Source organism: Xenopus laevis, chromosome 3S (genome assembly GCF_017654675.1).
Source record: "Xenopus laevis strain J_2021 chromosome 3S, Xenopus_laevis_v10.1, whole genome shotgun sequence".
Taxonomy (NCBI): Eukaryota; Metazoa; Chordata; class Amphibia; order Anura; family Pipidae; genus Xenopus; species Xenopus laevis.
Window position 1 is genome coordinate 85869285 of NC_054376.1, and position 22266 is coordinate 85891550.

At 33.7% G+C, this 22266-nt stretch overlaps 1 protein-coding gene across 3 annotated transcripts in view; it reads right to left on the reverse strand.

Annotated features, from left to right (window-relative positions):
* The window catches only part of LOC108713136 (synaptotagmin-1), a 305972-nt gene that overhangs the window by 268532 nt on the left and 15174 nt on the right, over positions 1–22266 (reverse strand). For all 3 annotated transcript variants that reach the window (XM_041588587.1, XM_018255925.2, XM_018255926.2), the window contains exon 2: positions 766–884. The gene's annotated coding sequence lies outside the window, so the exon portion shown is untranslated. The remainder of the gene's footprint in view (positions 1–765; positions 885–22266) is intronic.

Sequence of the window (22266 nt, forward strand, 5' to 3'; positions counted from 1 at the left end):
ACCAAAATCTATAATAAAGACACATATATGACCCATGTGTACCCGACCTATTCAAATTGACCTAAGTGTACTAACAAAGTTTTGTTAGGCAGAAACGAATGTTAGTGAAAGTTCGCTAGGAAATGCTTGCACCGATGAATTTACATACGTTATTGTTTTAATATACAAATGTACGTAAGTTATGCAACATAAATGACATCACTAAGCACTGATTATAACTAATGACATCACTAAGCACTGTTTATATGGATATATTGTGATGATTCAAACACTATTAATAACAAACTCTGTGATCTCTGAGAATCAATTTGAATATAAAAATAAGATTTTCTAGATACATGACTTTTTTTTTTTTGTGCTGACATCTTTCCTGTTATTCTTAGTGAGATGCTAAACAACAGAGTAGGATCGTGGTAGAAATTATCATAAATCTTTATGTCATGCAGCAGGTATTCATTAAGCTAAGGAAATCAGACTTGTTATTTTCCAGCTGTTGAAAACATCTTGCCCCTGGCACAGTCAAAATGAGGAAAATTTAACATGCGTGCAAGTGTACTGGGTTTTAGAATAACACACATGGCCAAGTCAATTAGACATAATATGTACAGGTACCTGTTATGCAGAATTCTCAGAACCTAAAGCTGAAAAATGCACGTTATAGCTTTATATTCTACTAAAATATTTTTTTTTGTTTTTCGGCAACATAAATGATGACGTTTCCCAAGCATAATGACTGGAACAAAAAGACAAAAACAAAATCCTTACTTTATTTTTCTCTTTCCAGTGTTATTGGAAACAACTTGCTTGCCTTCTCCCTTACAACGTTTCTGTAGACTTCGGGAACACAAACATCTTAACGTTCAAGTATCAAAAGGTCCAGTTCACTAGAAACAAAACAAACTGATTTTATTACATTTTGCACCATACTTACTATATCTACACATTCAAAATGTACAACTTGATGTAATAGTGTGAAGCACAGTTTAGGTCAAGATTCCTGGCCTATACAGCATCCTCAGCTACAGAGTTTAAGCACAATATAAGCTGGGCATTGGTATATTATTCAAGATCCAGCAATAGTTTGTATACAGTATTCATATTCTCCTACAGTACGTTAAATGTTACCCTGCATGCGTAAATGAAACCATTCTCCGAATAGTCCTGACTGCAAGTTCTGCAGAGTTATTTTAATAAAATGTTTAAAGTTTACTAGCTGCTAAAGGCTGAATAATTCTGCTCTACCAATCTAACTCTGCTCTGGGTCTGCCTCATTTCATTCAACATTTTATAAAAACGTTTTCATTTTCTACAAAAACTGTTGCATAAAAAAATAATTTCTGGCAAATCCAGGGAATATATGTATCTACTAAGCAATGGGAAAGGATCACATAGATGACAGAGGCTAACGTAAAAGTTTGGTCAACATAAGACCATGGGGAAGGTTTTCATGGGTAGTGAACTCTGCCCCAGCTATTTTGCTGTTCATCCACTTATGGCAGATGGCAGCTATTTTTGCTGTGTGTTTGGCTGATCATAAGATGACTTCTAAATGAATAGTCTATTTTTTAAATGAAATGCTGCTTTTGCTGAATTGAGGAATATATAAGCTCTCTGGAAAATGTAACAGTAGCATGAAGAAGTCCAAAATGGACCTTTCAGAATCTCATCCAGAGCAAGCAGCATCTCTGTTTTGCTCCACTGATGGCTAATATTGAACAACCCTCTGCATAAATCACGTGACAAAAGGAGATTCTGTTCTAGGTGGCATTTTTTGTAACAAGTTTTCTCCATTGTGGCTGTTTTTACTCCCATCTAAAGAAAAGTATCATATAAATGTCTGTCATTCCAAAGAAAATAATTAGCATGTCCCTTGTCCAGAGCATCTGATATTTTTTTTAAGAATCAAAATGATCTAAAGCTGACACGCATATTAACTCACATTTTATTGTAACAATGCGGTCAGTGCTCCTCATTTATTATTTGTAATCGACTGGCTGCTTTTCACAAAAGCATTTATAAAAAGAAACAAAAAAGCTAATAGAGGCCAGTGTGTAGAGAAAGACACAAGAAGAGCATCTGCTTCCCCATTATAAGAACACACCACTGCACTTCCTGGGCAGGCTGGGTTTATGCTTCTGGCCCAATCTGTCATCTTGTTTGCAATGAAATCTATTGTTTACCATAAAGATGCATGAACACAAGATACTAACAAGCTCAGAAAATGTAATGAAAGCCACACAACTGACAGTGGAAAGACTGCTTTGTTTAGCTGAGGATTTTTACAGCTGCTTTTGTATCTGCACATCAATAAATTCAGAAGGCAATGTCATCAATAGAGGTTCAGCCTCATATAGGATCTTTTATTCATTGTCTAAAAAATATGCTGATGTTTGCCAAATATGTACAATAAATAATAATGTAAAAAGAAAATTTAATTTAAAGAAAACAGAGTGCAGTAGCCCAAAAGTGTATTTTTTTTTCCTTTGCTTCTGGAATTTCTTTCAATTTGCAACACAAAACTATTTATCTCCATTTTTCTCCAGTTTTATTACTTGAAATATGTGAATGAAACGTGTGTATAGTGATAAACCAACTGGTGTGGTTGCTCCATACTCTTCATATTGGTGCAGCTATAGCACAATAGCATGGCTGGCACTAGGAATTTTTCTTGACAATCTTGTTTCACTTAATACAGGACTTTCTATAAGCACTTCAGTTATTATGTAGCCAAAAGCCCTTAATTTCCAGGCTTAATTTCTGCAGCATTACACTCTAGGGGGCAAATTCACTAACCTGCGGAGTTGCGCTAGCGCAGCCTTCGCCACACTTCGCTAGGCGATGTTTAGACAGGGCACCCCTAATTCACTAAAATCCGAAGTTGCGCTCAGGGAGGCGAAGGGTAGTGAACTTTCGATCTTTTTCAGCCTATCACCCTTAAAAAAGTAAAAGATGCAAGTGTTTTTTGGTACTTAGAAAAAATTTCAACTTTTTTTGATGCAATCCCTATCTACTCTATAGCACTTCGCCTGGTCTGAGGTGGCGAAGGCAAGTCTGGCACAAGAAGTAATATAGAGTATATGTAGAGTATAGGCGGAAAAACAATGTTAATATGACCAAATTGATGAGATGTGTATGTTGCTTTAATAAGTAAATGTGAGGTGGCAACACGTGATTGGTTTTAACGTTTGGGGAGGGATTTCCTGGGGTATAAATTTTGTGACCAAATGTAACAACAGTAATGCCTATGAATAAGTGCCTGTGGGTGCGAAACGCGTAAGGCGGAGTATCAATTGGTCTGTATGCCTACTTTTTAATATTTATGCTGAATAAAAGAGTGATTTTTTTAACTTTGAGAGAATGATTTGGAATATATCTTTGGATCTTTGACAAGAAGTAATGTTCAGTAAATGCGCAAGTTAGTGAATTAGCGTAGTTACGTCCCTTCGCAATATCGCAACTTCGCCTGGTGTAAGGGTGTGAAGTTGCGCTAGAGTAGGTCCACTTCGCTAGCGAATTTACGCCAGCGCCCGTTAGTAAATCAGCAAACTAACAAAATGACGTCACACGAATTTGCGCTAGCGTTAGCCGCTTCGTGCTTTAGTGAATTTGCCCCGTGGGATGCTGACGCCCTAAAATAGACTGCACACTTTACAGGCAAGTACATTCTGTCTTTGTTCCTACCTTACTAGTTATGCAGTTATAAGCTATTGTGTTATCATTGTCTGTTACTTTTTTTCCTCTTGAATCTTGCTCTGTACCATTATGGTAATATTAAACTAAACACACATTTACATATTTATATTTTCATAACAAAAGAGAATAAATAAAGTCCAAAGCAGGCCTCTTGTACACAGTTGATAGAACTAAGTTAAACTATCTTTCTTGGTAGAACTAAAGGCTAGGGGTACTTCTAAATAGTAAACTTAGCTGTGACAAGCAACGTGATCAGCAGCATGAAGGACCAGCAACATATTGTTCTGTATTAAAAGGGATACAGCAGGAGGAGGGGTAAATCTCTCCCCAGTACTCAAAATAGATGCTAGGGAAACAAACAAAAGCCAGAGAAGAGCAACTATGCTGATCTCTAGTCAAGTCATAAATCAGTCAATCTGATTTGAATCTGATTGTATATATGTACAATTACCCAAGACTGATAAGTGCTAAAGCTGCATGAACATTATATATATATATAACTATCAATTCACTTTCCACTTTTGACAAAGGTGGATACTTTTCTTTTGAGAACTGTATTTTTGTTAAATGTGCTTAAATGTTTAACCTGTCATCTGTATTTTATCTCAGTTACCACATTTACACTATCTTATGTGATACACAAATATTTTTTTGCTGCTCAGTTCTATCTTCTATTATAAACCTTTCTAGAGTTCATTTTCTTCTTGTCTACATAGTCAGTTACAAAGAAAAACTTCAATAGCAAACTCTCACTAAAGGCAAAAAGGGAAAAATGGAGAGATAACAGTTCTGCCTTTTTGTCAGATAAGAATAAGTCATGTCAAAATAGTCCTTTCTGCAAAATCCTGATAGTGCATGGTTAATATTTTTAAAGGTAACCTGGCTGTTTAAATTTACCACGAACATAAAAGATAAAGACAAGGTCAAATACAAGGACATTGACACCTAACATGTTTTAAGGAATATACTGTTTCGAAAGGAGGTGTACATGTGTTTCCTAGATGTTGTAGATTAAGGGGCAGATTTATCAAAGGTCTAAATGAAAATTTGAATTTAAAAAATCGAATTCAAGCTAATTTATGTGTACTTCAACTAGAGAATAGTCCAAATTCGATTCAAATTTGAAAAAAATTTGAAAATTTGAATTTTGAAATTTATCATGTACTGTCTCTTTAAAAATTCGACTTCGACCATTCACCATCTAAAACCTGCTGAATTGCTGTTTTAGCCTATGGGGGGCCTCCTAGAAGGAGTTGGTTTTTTAGAATTCGAATTTCTAAGTTTTTCAAATTCAGAATTTGACCCTTGATAAATCTGCCCCTTAGTCTATAAACTAAACAAATCTGGATAAAGAGTTTACTCTAAAAATTAACAATAAAGTACCATATTTGAATGTTCTTTTTTCTGATAAATATTTTGTTCTTTGTGTGCTTCTGGATTTCCTTTGATATCTCAAGCTTCTTGAACAACTGTTTAAGAATGAACATTTTTTAAAAAAAATATAAATTCTACGCCTTTTGGTATAAAAATACTTTTTTTGAGGCTAGAGCCCTTAAAGAAGGGTTTGTGTTTAAACATTTGCTGGGATCGCAAATCTTACATTATTGTGTAAACTCTGTTTTGATGGTATATTGGTTCATTAGTAGCCGGAGTACCTCAGTTATTTGCTTTTTTTGTAAAAGTATGTAATTCTTAAGGACTCATTTACCACTCCAGCTGATGCTATGCAGAAATGGACACAGTGGTTGCACACATTGATGCCATTTATAAAAAGCACTTGTGTTGAAAATGTCTCCATGCACTTCTCTAGAGTTGTACTTGGTGCTGGCATATCCATCCCACCTCCTGTTCGGAATTACAATGATGTACAAGTATATAAACTGAACCCTGGAGCTACTGCCATCTTCAAGCTGGCAACTCTGCAAGCTGTATCAACAGGTGCAGAATACGTTAACCAACAGAATCATCCATATATTTTAATGCAGGTGCTGGAAATGATGCCATGCCGACACAATTTAATCCAATTCAAATCAAAACACAAGTGTAATTGCAAGGTGTAACAAGAGCAATGCTGGGGCTGGCCTGAGACCTGTGGCTGCCTGTGTGAATACACTATTTTCTATGTGGATAGCGAGGCACTAATAATTAGTCAAATATGTGCAAAATATCTTTGACTCTTTATTGTAAATCTGGTCTTAATAAGGCATAAACTATAACAAACAAGGAAAAGTTGTGCTCACCACTATTTTCCAAAACCACTAGGCGGGGGAGCAATGAGGCTGTGACCACAAAACACATGTAGACAAATACAAGAGTCCTCTGCACTCAACCCATTATCAATACTGTATATTTAAGACAGCGACATTTTGTGCATACTGCTACTAAAAAATGCCTTACCCTTTAAACAAAACAGGGATTGTTTGTCCATATATTGCTGTTTTGTTTAAAGGGTAAGGCATTTTTCAGTAGCAGTATGCACAAAATGTCGCTGTCTTAAATATATTGATAATGGGTTGAGTGCAGAGGACTCTTGTATTTGACTTAATAAGGCATAAACCTGCATGTTTCTAACTTTACCACTGCTAAATGCATTTAAATGTGCAGCCTAATGGGACATGAAAGGAAAAGAAACATGTTTAATTAAGAATGAGTGTTCAGAATGCCAAACATGAGGTTTTAACTATTTTTAATTAAATATACTGTTCTTGTACTCTACATATTCACACACACTCATTTATTTTTATACTGTAACCCACCCTACTAGTTGGGTTTTTGGGTTACATAGATTTTAGAAATTATTTAAATTTTAGCAGTTGCTTGTTCTAACATTAAGCAAGGATAATTAATCATATGCAGTATATTTTCATGAAGGGTTATCCAGCAAATAACAGCAGCCAAATGAAATTCTCTGTTTAAAGAAGAAAATGCACAAAGAGGACACAAACATCTGCTCCAATTGTTCCATGACAGGTGGATTACCTTGTTTGAGAATGTATTCATGTTGAAGCTCTATAAAAGGCGAGATCTGCTTCAGGCGCCATGTAATCAGACATTTTACATTTACCATGCCCTCATATAAGCAAATAAAAGCCCATTAGGCCAATACAATAAACCTATTAAATATTAGATTACATAATTTCCTCTCAGGAAAAACGAGTTTGCAAATCAAAGTATGTATATATATATTTATTTATTTTTTTCTTTCTTTAAGGAAGGTAAATTACTTGTTTGTTTTACAATGTACAATCTCACAGTCATGTGCAACACATTCACACTGCTTAAAAATACAATATATCTTCTGTGATTAAAGCAAGTTACTTCTTAGTTATAGGCCCATCTTAATGCTCACCCTCTCTCTTTGGAATGTATTATGAACAGAAAATTCCCTAGGACTTAACTATTACCATTTCAAACCCTATTTAAAGGCCCATCTGCTCAACAAGGCACTTATGAATATTTGCACAAAAGCAATTATATTATGATCCACTTCATGATGATCTCACCCTTTACTGATACCTGAAGGAGATAAATAATTCTTTTGATGTAATTTTAATTGCCTAAAAGTGTATTGTTAGCCTTTTTGAGTTGGATTCATTTCCTAGCGGTTGCCTTGTAAATGATTCAATCTACTAACTTCTTGCAATGCTTGAACACATCTCTTCCACTTAGACTATATATTTATACTATTGTAATTATGAAGTAGTATGTACATTTTAGGTAGCAGCTCATAGCACATCTATATTAGTCAATTAACATTGTCGGTTAAAGAAAATTTTTGAATTCTAGGAAACTACCAAAAATTGCAGAAAAACTTCACTGATGGTGAAATGGACATGCCACTTGTCCTTTACTAAAAGTAAATAAAAAAGTTTATTTAGTGTTAATAAAATTACAGTAAGTTAATTAATTCATTTACTTAGCCTCAAAACAAATCTCTCTCAGACTCATCTAGTAATACTTGGACAACTAATAAAATCTTAATTTTTAATATAATGTACTGTATATAAATAAATATTTACTGTAAAAACTGTAAAAACATTCAAAATAGATTAAAAATACTTTTTTCTTTGTAAACATTTTTTAATGGTGCAATAACTTCCTGCACTAAAGTCTATCAATATTCCTGCCTTTGTTTTACCGCTATAAAAAGCATCTCTAGAGGAATTTAGATGATTAATGTGAAATGTATGTCTACTATTCATAGATAGAATAGAATACTACTTCTTTACATACAACAAAAATAGGCTGGTGCAGATGATGCATGCATGAATGTATAATATAATATATTTTAATAGAATCCTCAGCTGTTTCTTGTAATTTTGAGGTGGCAATTGAAATGCATACAATAAAAAAATACTGGTAAATGTATTAAAAAAACATACTTTTACATTACTTTTAAAAATGTACTGCCAGCTAAAAAACAATTGAATGCAAATAAAATAATATTGTAATACAATGACCAGGGGCAGTAAAGCAAGATTGTTCAGTTTTGTGTTCAGCAGCTGCAATACTTTCCAGTCTTTTGTGTTGTTGGTAGGTTGCCCTTTTAATGCAGGCATTGTGACATTGACTGATATAAAGAAGGATAGACTGGTAACTTGATATACAGTCTCTGTTATTGATGACTATATGGATTAGTTCAATTATATTTTTTACTGCCTGACAAATGAGTGGCAATAATTATCAGCATAAACGAAGCATAACTGAGGTTCACTTAATGAGGAGCTATTAATCTGATGACATTCTATATGCAGAATGATTTAAATAATTGCTAGAAAACAAGCTATAATTGTACTACAGATCTAAGAAAGGATAGCACAATGATTTTCAGTATTTAAAAAAAAAAAAGATCTCATTTACCTTGTCAAGCATTTTACTTACAGTTCATTGACTTATCATGAAGTGCACTATATTTGCTTCTTGTTAATGTCTGCCATAAACAAAACTATTCATTACCTAGTACATTAATATATAACCTTTTCCCATTATTTAATAGCTTTCCAGTGCCTGAGGCCTTGGAGTGTGAATTCCACAATTTATAGAGTGTCTGTAATAACTGACACCAGCACAACCAACATGAAGCAAAGGACCTCAAGCACTAGATACAAATATATTGGAATCGGCACAACAGTTAAGAACCTGGAAAAAAGCTGTAGACTTCAATATAAATCTTAATATATTAATGCACAACTGCCAAACTGAGAGCAGCAGAGGGCTAGACTGGATAATATTTAATGAATTAGGATTAAGAATCCTGAAGACTTTGCTTATTGATTGAGCTGGATTAGTTCCATCAATGGGTTTCTAGATTGAAGGTTGATAAATCTGCCCCATGGTACTAATGAAGGTGTCCTTTAATTGTAACCAAATATTACAATAGTTATGATACTAGTTATGATACTTATTTTTAAGGCTAGATATTGAACTATTGCTCTCGAATCATAAGCAAACAGTTGAAACAAATTTATTGAATAACTAAAACTGTGACCGCAAGTTTGGACAAAATAATTTCACTTTTTTATACTGGTGAGAGCTCCTGATCTAAGTCCACAGGTTCATTGGGCTGCAAAACACACCCCATCACTACCTACCCACACTCCAACATGTCCTGTACAGGGATTGTAGAAGAAAAGTGGAAAATGAGCATACAATGTTAAAGACATGAGCATTGAATGCCTTTACAATTCATCTCTGCTTCACCACAGTGTGATAACTACAGCAAGAAAAAGTGCATCAAGCAATAACTGCATGCCCAATTACACTGCATGAGGCAGACCATTTGGGAATAATATTATTCCTCCTAGCAAGAAATGCATTTCCAATCACATAAATGACACTGAAAAATGATAACCATTCATTCATTTTTAAAATATTTTCTGAAATATATATTGCTGTCTTCAAACACTAATTGAATCATTCACCATGGTGTCAATATCGTCTGCATTAAATTATGCCACCACTGGTATATTGCAAGTTTAGATCTACCAAAGTGCTGGCACTTAAACTATGGGATCTTCTCAGTTTGATGCAAAATCATGTTTGGCACATGAAAAGCTAATTTTCCAATGCAGTTCTATTAGGTTCTTGGCAAGACAACATTTTGCAAGAACCATGAACAGTTATTTATTTACTGGTGACATGACTTATGAGGCCTACTAATCACACATACAACTCAGTAAATACAAGTGGCTATGTGGTACAAGTACATGCTGATACTTCCACAGTGCATGTGAATATAAAGCCAAGTGGCTTGCAGACATATGGGCTAATAGAACTGATGTTTTCTTTCAGGTAATAGGCCGCTGCTTTTGATTTGCTACATACACAAAAAATTAGAAATTCAAAGTAATTTTTTGGATACTTCGACCATCGAATAGGATTTGAATATTCGACCATCCGATAATTGAAGTACTGTCTCTTTAAAAAAACTTCGATTTCAATACTTAGCCAAATCAAACCTGCCTAAGTGCTATGTTAGCCTATGTGGACCTTCTAGAGCATTGATCTAAGTTTTTTGAAGTCTAAGAAAAATTGTTCAATTGAATGATTTTACTTAGACCGCAAATGGGCAAATTCGATGTAAAAAAACTTCGACTTCGATATTCAAAGTCGAAGTATTGCAATTCGATGGTCGAATTTCAAAGCTTTTTCTACTTCAAAATTCAACCCTTGATAAATCTGCCCCTATATGTTTATAGATGATTTGTATTAAAATGATTGCATCATTCATAGTATTATATAGGAGCTCCTTGGTACCTGAACGTTCTGCTGATTAGCCTTGACAGGGGCCACTTTTTAAACAAAAAAAAAAAATATATATATATATATATATATATATATATATATATATATATATATATATATATACACATATATATATATACATCATCCTTGAAAAAGGTCTGGGACCGAAACTTTGGATATTGATGCAACAATAAAAGAGTATATGTTTTACATAAAAGGGAGTGCTTAACAAGAATGAACATCATTAATAGCTTTTGAAAGAAAGTCCTTTAAATACAAAACTGTTATACCTTGGTTCACCCATTACTAAAAACAATACAGAGTACATACAGTAGATGTAAGTTTGTGAATATCATACATTTATTGATTTGATATTGATATAAAATTCTAACCCACTCCTGTGTATCCATGGCTTTCAATGTTAAAGGACAAGGAAGCCTCTATGATTTCCCAAATTTACAATTACTCTGCTTCATCTGAATTTCCACATTGTAAACTCCCCTTGTGAAATTGGTCAAAATTCCATGTAGTAGCAATCACCATATTTGCTCACTCTATTTTTGGACCCATTGATCTCTTATTTGTCCTTACTATTATACAATGATCACCATCCAAAGACAGCAGATGGGGGAGGGAGCAGGCTGTTAAATCACCCTACTCTTTGGTACTGTTAGTTTTTTGGTAAAGGCTTCAGATGGTTTAAAGGCACAAGAAAAATAACACATGGCTTTTTTAGGATTTTCAAGATTTTGTATTGCATTTTTGTGGCCTAATAAAAAAAACTAAACATAAATACTTTTCAATACTACAAGATGTGATGCCCTATTCTACAAGGTTTACGAGTTTGAATGTAAAATCAATTACTATGGTCAAGGAAGATAAGTCCAGCTCCTAATGCATGCATAATCCATTCTTAGTGCGATCAGAAAACAAAATACCTTTGTGAGTCAAACTGACAGATAAATCCCCTTGTTTTTGTTCTGTGTAATGAGAATGTATTGTGTAAAAGTTATATTTAATGAAGTAAGCCAGACTTTTTGGTTTTGGTCTAATAACTCATCTGTAAAGTCTTAAGCACTGCAGATAAAAGGTGGTACAATTATTTATGGATTTAATGTGCTGTGCTTGTGCATTTCAGAGCACATTTTCTCTAGCTCTTTTCTTATTTACTTCCATTAGATATATTCCAAAATACCAAAATGAGCTTTAATTTCAAATATTAAGTATAGTATTTTCTGTTTCTATTCTGAGAATAAAAGTTCTACTCCAATAGCAAATAGTAACAGCCAGAGGAAATAGGGCATAGTGACATTGGGGGTGGAGTGGCCAATGAATGCCAATGACGTGCGTTAGTCTGCATCACCTGCAGGCCCCACTGCTTTAGGACCAGCCTGCACATCACAAATGCATGCTCATTGTCTTATGGAAACACAGCTAGCATTTTATTATTGTTAGTTATGCCCAGATTGACATTCATGGAGGACATTTTTCCATAATATTACACTGTATATCATTTTAGGGTAAAATGGTAATTGTGGGCTTTTGCTGACCCCGTTGCATGGACCTTGCATTTTTTTAAAAAAAAAAATACCAATGGACATCGCACTATGCATTTCTCACTTCTAACACCTCACTCAAGTGGATTCCTTGTATATCTTCCCAGACCATCTACATTTATGGATTTTGTGGTTTTTCCAGCTAGTCATAAGATATCTCTTGTGATTGTCACAAATACAAAAGTCACAGATAGGGATTATGGGTCCTCACTGGATGAGGTGAATAAAATACTGAATTTATAATTTGTATATAATAAGACCACTGCTGAAGCAAGTGCATTGGAATGGATATATTTCTACTAGATTTATGGACCACTATGACAAGGTTGAAATTATCCCCACAGCAAATGCCACGTACACACTGCTTGAATGCACAGGGTGGAGTTTGTTTTTAGATTAATGTGATTTGAATAATCTGTAGCATTTAAAGGCAACACGGTTGGGACTGTGCATTGTCCTTTCGTGTTCTTTAGCTAATATGATACCTACAACCTTGTGATCTATTCACTATTTGATTACTCTAATCATTATATATCACTTGAATACACACTACAATAATATGGTATGCTGAAACATGCCCTGCAGGTACTGTACATGTGCATGTGTTCTTCTAGGGAAAGACTATAGGAAACAAAAATGTAAAATTGTTCATTTTGTATTTTAGATTGTGTTGTACAAGTTTTTTTTTTAAGAAAAGCCATGTTTGAGAGAATGGGTCTATTAAGGTTTGCATCTTCTGAAGCAGCCAACATTATCAATTACAATAAACAAAGCTAATCTTTGCAAATGGAGTTGCTCATGATGAATGTCTTTTAGATCAATGTTTTGTCCTTGTGCAGCCTACTTACAGTGCTGTTCTCTATCACACTGTCATTTCCCCTGAACACAGCAAACTTGCACTATTTATCTGTGTCACTGGTCTATCTCTTCTCCAATGTGAAAGGCTGCAGTGCATTAAAAGACACTTGAGGGAAAATTGTTGCTCAAGTGCAAATTGTTATAGTCCGATCAATACTAGTCCTGCTTCTTTAGGGAGAGATGTCCTGCAATAATGGGAAAACAAACCCTTCAGAGCTTTCAAATAAAATATATGATAGTTTCTATGTTACAGAGTAATAGACTGTAAAAGTTGTGCTTTAAAAAAATGATTTCATGGGAATGTTCGAATATATATATATATATATATATATATATATATATATATATATATATATATATATATATATATATATATATATATATATATATATATATATATATATATATAGACATATATAAATCCATACATACATATACTATATATAAACATACACATATATAGATATATAATACATTATGATTCTAGGCAAGTAAACATTAAAGGGTGGGTGGAGAAAAATCTCCCACATCCATAATTTATTCCCTGTGGCATTCCTTACTTAATGCGTGTGCGTGTGTACCAGAGAGAGACAGAAAATGCCTACATTTTGTTCATTATGTTGACCCGACAAGACAATCCAGTCATGCAGAAGTCTTATAACAGGATAAAATACAAAATGCAAAAGCGTAATAGTGGTTTCATGACCTAATTCTGCTAGTAATAAAGTAGGATAATGATTGTCATTACAAAGAGCTGAGTAACTTCACTGTGTACCAGAGATGGAAAAAAGTAATTTGTGGAAGACTGATGTGTTTTTCTTCAGCTATCCTGCTAAATATAAACGCTTTTAAAAGAAGCAAATGAAGAATACTTAATGAGAAAAAAAATGAGCAAGAGAATCAATGCAGTGTTCTTTTTAACAATTTACTTTCTAAATAGTTTGCTATACATTAAACAAATGCATTAGACTTTATCAAAGAGAACCCATTCCTTAAAATACCAATAATAAAGAAACACATGATCATGCTGTATTTTAAACTAAACATACTCAAGTGAGCTGCTCAGTAACTAGAAACTGCAATAATTTTCAGTAGTAGATTAATATAGATTACAAAAACAATGTAATTTATGGCAGTTTTAAGGCTAGTACTGTCTGATATGGATCTTTCTGGTTAGGGGTGGTGCAATCAATTAATACTCGCATATCCACATGACAACTGTAATATGGACACCTTCATACCTCAAGGTTATTAAGCATATTAATAGTAAAGTTTATTCCAATGCACCACCTGTGCAAGTATTTGTAAATTAGCTCTAGCAGCAAACTTTATAGGTGGTTTATTTTTTGAATAAACAGAATTACCAGGTGCAAAAAATGAAGGCTACAGCTGGGAACCAGTAAAACTCTTTATGATTAATTACAGATATTGCTTAATACTTCTGGATTAAAAACTATCATATGCAGGCTTTAATGAAACATATGGTGCACTGGTCTCAGCATTCATGTCAATGGGGAAAAACAGTGCAAGATGTGTGCTACAGATGCTTAAATTAAACCTTCTCCAATGGACTATCTAAAAAAGTAGTGATAAAATATTACCATCTCCTATTTTGGGTTTTAAAATGAAGTTCCATTACTATACATTTTTTGTTAAAATAGCAGACTCTTCAAAATCTTCAGATGCTGATTACAGATGCAGATTACTACTAGCTGACCATCATTCTTGCACCCCATATTACATGTGTGTACTCCCAAGTTATGGAATAGATAATAAATAATAATAGATAAATCCAATAGCATTATTTTGCCATAAATATGGATTCGTGCAGCATAGTTACCATAAAGTAGAAGCTACTGTTTTATTATCACAGAGAAAAGGGAAATCACTTTTAAAAATGTTAATTATTTGCTGACAATGGAGTCTATAGGAGATGGTTTTTGCGTAATATGGAGCTTTGTGGTTATCTGGATAAGGGATCCCACACCTGTACTAACAACTGATCTGCAGTCATATATAACAATTTCTAACATATAATAATAAAATGTAATAATTATAACCCTCCAAATTCTATAAGTAACAAATCATACTTGATATATATATATATATGTGTGTGTGTGTATAATGGGATGAAACCATCATAGTCTGCCTCTGATTTACAAGGTCTATTTTAATATCTGAGCCTTATGCTGTCATTTAACTCTTTCCTTACCTTGTTTCCTGCTGAGGCAATGGATTCTGGAACAAGAAATCCCTCTGAAAGAGACTTTTGCTCTCATGTTTAATTTAAAACGGACCTATATACAGCTTTTTATGACTGGGTAGCAGGTCCCTTTAATTTCACATACCTTACTTCTACAAATGTTTCTTGGCATTTTAGTTTTCCAAGCATTTTGCTCTTGCTGCTGGTTCCCAAAACAACCAAAAGGAGGTGAAAGCAGACGTTTTTAGTACACTGGAGAGACAAATGGTGTCTCTAATGGTGTTTTAGAGCATATCTAACATGCCTTGCTTTATTTTGAAATGAAAAGATGTTGGTAGCATTTATTTTTCCTTTCCACAGTCTCAAGTTACAATGATGGAACAAACAAATATATTGGAATGTTATATACTGTAGCTTTTTTGATTTCTCATTTTCCATAACAAAATTCAAGGTTTATCAAAAAGCCATTTTAATTTTCTCATTTTAGTCATGTCTATTTTCATTCAATGAATAATTTATACGCAAGTTTGGTAAGCAGCCATTTGGCAGTCATTTACAGTTCCCAAACATTATTTACTATTCAGGATTTATCAAGTATTTACTTTAATGTGCCAGCTACTGTGATATGAAAAATCAGACAAAACAAATAATACAGATAATTGATTTTTGATGCTCAGAAATAAACTTTGGGATTGTTTATCTTTGTGTGATTTGGCAGTTACCATTTCATTTGTTACATTTGAAATAGATCAGTTTCCAAAGAAGGGCTGGATTTTGAAATGTGAAAAAAGGTGTATACAGGTATGGGACCTGTTATCCAGAATGCTCGGGACCTGGGGTTTTCCAGATAATGGATCTACTGTATCTGTAATTTAGACTGTCAGATCTTAAATCTGCTACAAAATGTAAATGTAAACATTAACTAAACCAATAGGCTTGTTTTACTTCTAATAAGGATTAATTATATCTTAGTTTCTGGATAACAGATAACGGATTCCATACATGTATAAACATATATAACACTCCACACAACCAACATAGCATCTCTCAACTTTTTTCACCCCAGTTCAAGCACTGATTAGCACTGCATCATTTTGCAATTTAATTTAGTTAGTGGCCCTTGAAATCTGGGGAAAAATCAAGCAATATTGTTGGGTGATGTAGTCCAGCTGATGTTGGGCTACAGCACTCAGTGTGCCTTACTCTGCTGGAATTGCTAGTAATTGTGACATCGGTGTTCAGATACCATTTACCTTTAGGGGTCTTTTTTATCGTGTACAAAGAGGAGTGAAGCATTACTGGTGGTGTTGCACATCAGATCTTTGTTATTACTTTTTAACTGTTGAAATATAATTGCTGATTGGTTGTTATGAGCAACATCACCAGTAATCCTTTACTCCACTTTTTACACAGCATGATAAATAGACCCTCTGTCTTACTTAAAACTCCTGATTTCTACCATAAGTCTTTGGCTGCAAATGCTCTGTGATTGAAGTCAAAGAAGGCCAATGACAATCAAACAACAAACTGACTGTGAGGTTCCAATTTTATTGTTATTCATGTTTTTTATTTTCCAAGTAGAACCTGAACTGTAAATTTTAAAACTACTTTATGACTGTTACAACCTATTACAACAGTATAACAGTTTAAATTACAATATTGAAAGCTGCAGACATAAATAGGTAAATAATTCTTTACTTGACTGTGGTGGGAGATTGCTGTAATTGTTTGGGTAGACATTTTGGGTAGAAATGGGTAGAGAAACTGTGCAAACTTCAACATTTACATTTGGTAATTTATGGTCATATTTTGTTTCTTAGAATGTTGTGCACCAGAGCCTCTGTTACATGTTTTATCTCAAAAACCACCCATGTACAAGCTTTCATTGATATGGATATATGCAATGTCTACATGCAGAACAGTTTTGTGTTTCTGTGTTGGACATAATCTGCTATTTCTTATATCTTTAGAAAAATAAATCATACTGTTCTGAGTTTATTATAGGTTGTATAATATTTTTTCATTGGCATAGTCTAAGAAAATACTTTCAATTTCCAGTCTTAGATGAGCAAGGAAAAGTAAATATTCCTTTGTATAAATTTCAATGTAAATGGTAATACCATGTAAGCCAATGGTAGAGTGACTTAGAGAGTTCAGTCGCTTTGCACTCATTCTCATTACTAGAAATATGGATGAACAATTTGAACATTGTCTTACTGCCCAAAATTAAAAATTTATTTCATAGTGACTCATACATTTTGCTGATCATGGAAAGCAGAGACAAACACATTTCCAGACATTTGTCAAAGGTCTAGTCTATTGTGAATTTCAGATGCAATATCCAGCATTTGCCTTAAAACACTTATGACTTTGTCAAAGGGTCAAGTGCTTCCTTAGGGGCACAATGATGTTGTGTGTACAAAGCTAAAAACATAATTTCAAACTCAGACTGTAATCTTTTTTTCCCAAAATTGTAGCTTGAGGTAGCATATAAAATATATAAAGATATTTACTTTTATACCAGAGGAGTTTAAGAGCACACACACAGCCTATTTCTATCTTCTTCTACAGACAATTCCCAATCATGCTATTCTGTTCAGCTGTGAAATGAAATGCTTACGCCTTAAATTGCCTGTTTACTCAATTTACTGGTCCCCATTAAATGAACATACATTGAAAAAAAAAATGCAATTATCCCACATACAAAGAGGGAGGGCATTGACAATAAACCCAAGAATCACATGTAAAAAAGAACTACATTGTATTCATTAATGGGACATTAAATGGACATTCATTATATTTTTTAATAAAGTATATTGTGGGAATACAGGAACATGACATAGAAATATATAATTTGAATGCAGAATAGTCAAACACATTGTGGCAAACTGATATATTCATCTACTATAATAAATGTGCCAATTCAGAAAGGTGTTACTAAATGTGAAAACATTTAAACTGTTGGTTCTACAGTTCAAATATTATAAGTGATTGCCCATATGGCCTGTTACTGGACTCTGCCTCACTCAGCCTTTGTCAATAATCCAGTCTGATTTCTGGCTTGCCTCATTATGAGTTGCCATACAACCGTTTAGTTCTTTAGGGTCAGCAGTTAGATCTACATCAGATTTAGATATCACCTTTCTATATCCGTTCCTATATGCACACATGGGATCCAAACTGTCTACACTCAACCTAACCTTTATGACATTGGTATGCTGATGGAATATAAATGCCATTGAACTGGAACATCTTTTCCATACCAGATATCTGATGGTCAGTACTGCAGGGCACATTGGAGCATTTTATAAAATTATAGAGTTTACAATATAGTTCTGTGGTTAGCTATATTAAATGCCTTTAATATTGGGTAATTCTGGAAAGTTGTATATATAATTCTTTAAAAAAAAGCACACACACACAAAACAAATGCTTTCCCCTTAAAGTACACATCACTATGGTACTGCACTTCAGAATCAAGAGATATCTATTAGTCTGCTGGTACATAACTTCTGGTTCTGAATGGGATTGATTTACTGTAGTAGGTTTCAACATGGTAATGTGTTTCTGATGTTGCAAAACACCCGTTGTGTAGGTGTAAGCATTAGGATGTCACTTCTGAGATCACTGGAAGGCTTAGCACAGTAGGCTATATACACTCTACTGCAAGTACAAGCTAAAAACTGGCTACATTATCTCAAATACTGTCCTATAGAAAGCATTCCATAAACAAAAATGTGAAGCTTGGTTACAGGAACACTACCTTAGCTCCCACACGCTGTAGACAAAAGGCCCAGCAAGCTATTTTTGACAAATGAATGTTCTAAGAAATTCACTAGTGTGGCTAAAATCAAGGTTTATAAGTTTATAGATCATAGATCTGCAGGCACTCTTCACAAATTTGCCCCTATACTGTAGGAAAGTTCTAAGAACTTCATTGCATAGTAACATTTTACGATCATGTCCAGCCTGGCACAAGTTTACTCTTTTATAGAAGAGTATTTCCATCTGTGAGCATTACGGAATATGAAATCAAATCTGCTTATGTCTACATCTCATTACTGAATTCTATGTAGGCACTAATTAATGGCTGCTTAATTTAAAAATAAATATATAAAAATTAGAGGACAAGTTAAAGTGGTCAGAAAGTCAGTAATTATATGTGCTTAATTTTAAATATGCTACAGCCTCAAGTGAGTAGAAGTGATTGTTCACTGTCAGAGCCCAAGAATATAAAGTTGCATGAGTCTTCTGACTTTACTTATATCTACATAAAGCTTTTTGTGCTTGGTCTGTGTGTGTCTTTCTCTCTGTGCTATTCTGTCTATTACAGATATTCATCTGAAAAACATGTCCCCTAAGTTTCTTGAGCCTTTATCATTCAGCAAACTTAATTTACATTTTGGCAGTAACTAATCATTTCTTAATCCATGGAGTGATAGAGAAGGGATTGGAAAAAATCTGTACATTCCTGATAAAACAAATGCACACTGGAGAACACTCTGTAATCCTTATAACTATTACATTTGCATTTGCTCAGGAACTCGGGAGAAAAAAAGTGAATATAATTTACTGTATGCTGCTCCACAAATACATCCTAAGCAAGCAGTTAAGATATTTAATGCAATCATCTTTTTAGCTCACCACTAAGTGGTGGCATTTTAATTTTTTTTTAAATTGACCAGCTTGGGATACTTCCATTTAGAACGCCACAAACCCGGTATAGACAATATATTGCTTCATTATTACTGCACAGGCCACACATACCATTTAAGCTATATGATGCTTTGCAAGTATCATGTGCTGTTACCTTTTTAGAGAAGAGATTGGGGGACAAGTGTATAAAAGAAATTTTATTCATTCAGCTGTTGTAAGCCCTGTTCTGTGAACACCAGGTTCTGAAAAAAAAGCAAAGACCCAATCTATGGGTGCTGACCCTTTCACTGCTATACGTTTTGTATACTACTGATTCCTCTTTGTCATGCTGTAGATATGGGAAATGTACCTAGCCTCTGCTTTACCAGCAAACTCAAATACTATTTTGTTAATGGTAATATTTTTTTTCACTGCCAAAAATGGCTGTAGGGCTATGGAGTCAAATCAATTGTAAATTCATTTGGAAAACACAATATTAAAACAATTAAAATGAATAACAAAATGTACCAACTATTTATATTATATATGGGTAGCATAAGATATTGTTACTTAATTAAGGAGCCATAATAGGAAGAGAACAGTTAACAGAAGGTAGGTTTAATATTTTATAAAATGAAATGAAATATATTTCTGACACAATGGGGCAGATTTATTAAGGGTTGAATTGGAAATTTGAATTTTATGGTCAAAACCCTCAAAATCGAATTGTGCATAATCCAAACTCAATTAGATTTTAATTTTAATTTCAAGATTTATCATACTGTAGCCCTTTAAGAACTCAAATTTGACTCTTCATCACCTAAAACCTGCCGAGTTCATGTCAATGGGAGATGTCCAGGGACCAATTCCTGACATTCGATTTTTTTTCAGAGAAAAAACAAATTGAGTTTAGCCTAATTAGTCAAATTAGAGTCTGTAAAGTTTGTCCAGTTTTAAATATTCAATTTTTTTCTATGAATAACCCCCCAATCAATTTTAGAGTATATTCAAATTCAATATGTGCCTCCCCATGTGTCATCTTAATCTATACATGGTATTTAAGGTTTATATTATTATACAGTGATTACTGAAATAGTATGACTATAAATGATATATATTCAGTTTTTACAACATCCTCTCAGTTTTTTTATAGTTTTCTGTGTCCATTTGCAAACTATATTATGGTTTTGACTCTCATAACTTTATTTGCTTTGGATTTATTTACTTTGCCTTTCTCTCCCACTCTGCTAATTAAATCTAGTAAGGCCTGAGCCTGCTGTACTGATGTAAACAATAGAATGCTTAGGTTATTCCCATAGAGGTGCACTGTCAATAGGCAAAACACACAGAAACTCACACTGAACAAAGTCCACAAATGAATAAAATCAGCACAAGGTGATTTTCCCAGCTGATACTTTACAGATTGTGTAGCTGCAAGACTGGATTAAAAAGAATGAATTTATAATAATGCCCCAACACAGTTTAGACTTTAAAGGGATTCTGTCATGATATTTATGGTGCAGTTTGTATTTCTAAATTACATTTACACTGCAAATAACTCTACCATGTAAAATTGAATTCTTAACCCAACAAGTATTTTTGTTTAGTTGTAATATTGGTGTGGTCTGGTCATGTTCTTTCAGAAAGAGCCAGCACTTCAGGATGGAACTGTTTCAGACAGGCTATTGTTTCTCCAACTCAATGTAACTGAAGGAGTCATAGTGGAACATGGATTTTTACTACTGAATGCTTATATCTACCAGGGAGCTGTTTTAAGTTTAAATTTTCAAATAAATATTCAAATTTAAATATGTAAGAATGCATGGGGGCACACACTGGTTTGAAACTTTACAGGAGATTCAGAGAAATGAAGACAACCACGGTTGCAGAACCAAGTGTTTTCATCATTCTTAAATATACATCTAAACAAAATAAACATATTCTTAGCTTCTGAACTACTACTATTTTGACACATCTGATTTCTTTACTAGTATGATTGATTTATTTTTATAAATTCTGAAGCATCATTTGAGTTGTTAGGGCAATCATTTTTATTGGCGTTAATAACAAATACATTGTCTAACTGTAGACAAAAAAGGAAAGCAAGCACAAATACAGACAAGGAATATAAAATAATTCCAGACATCTGTACTATCATATCCCAGCAGCTGTTGATGCCAAGTACAAGTTTGCTTCATCCTCCTGTTCTCATGTAGAAAAACATTAATGTAAATAAATATTTGTTTTCTGAATAACTAAAAGATTTAATGGGTAGAAATCTAGCAATCAAATCAAGCAGCACTCTTCATATTTTCCCCAGGTAAAAGTTTAAATGCAGTAACTCTGAATGAGAATAGTGTTATGCCCAATGTCCCCTTTAATTTCTTCTTGGCTATGTGCACAAAAAAAAATTTGTGTGAACATTTTAAAACTATGTACATATTTTTTAAAAAGGTGTGCTCAGGTCAGAATGAATACTAAGGGGCAGATTCACTAAGGGTCGAATTTCGAAGTTAAAAATACTTCGAAATTCGACCCTCGAATTGAAATCCTTCGACTTCGAATATCGAAGTCGAA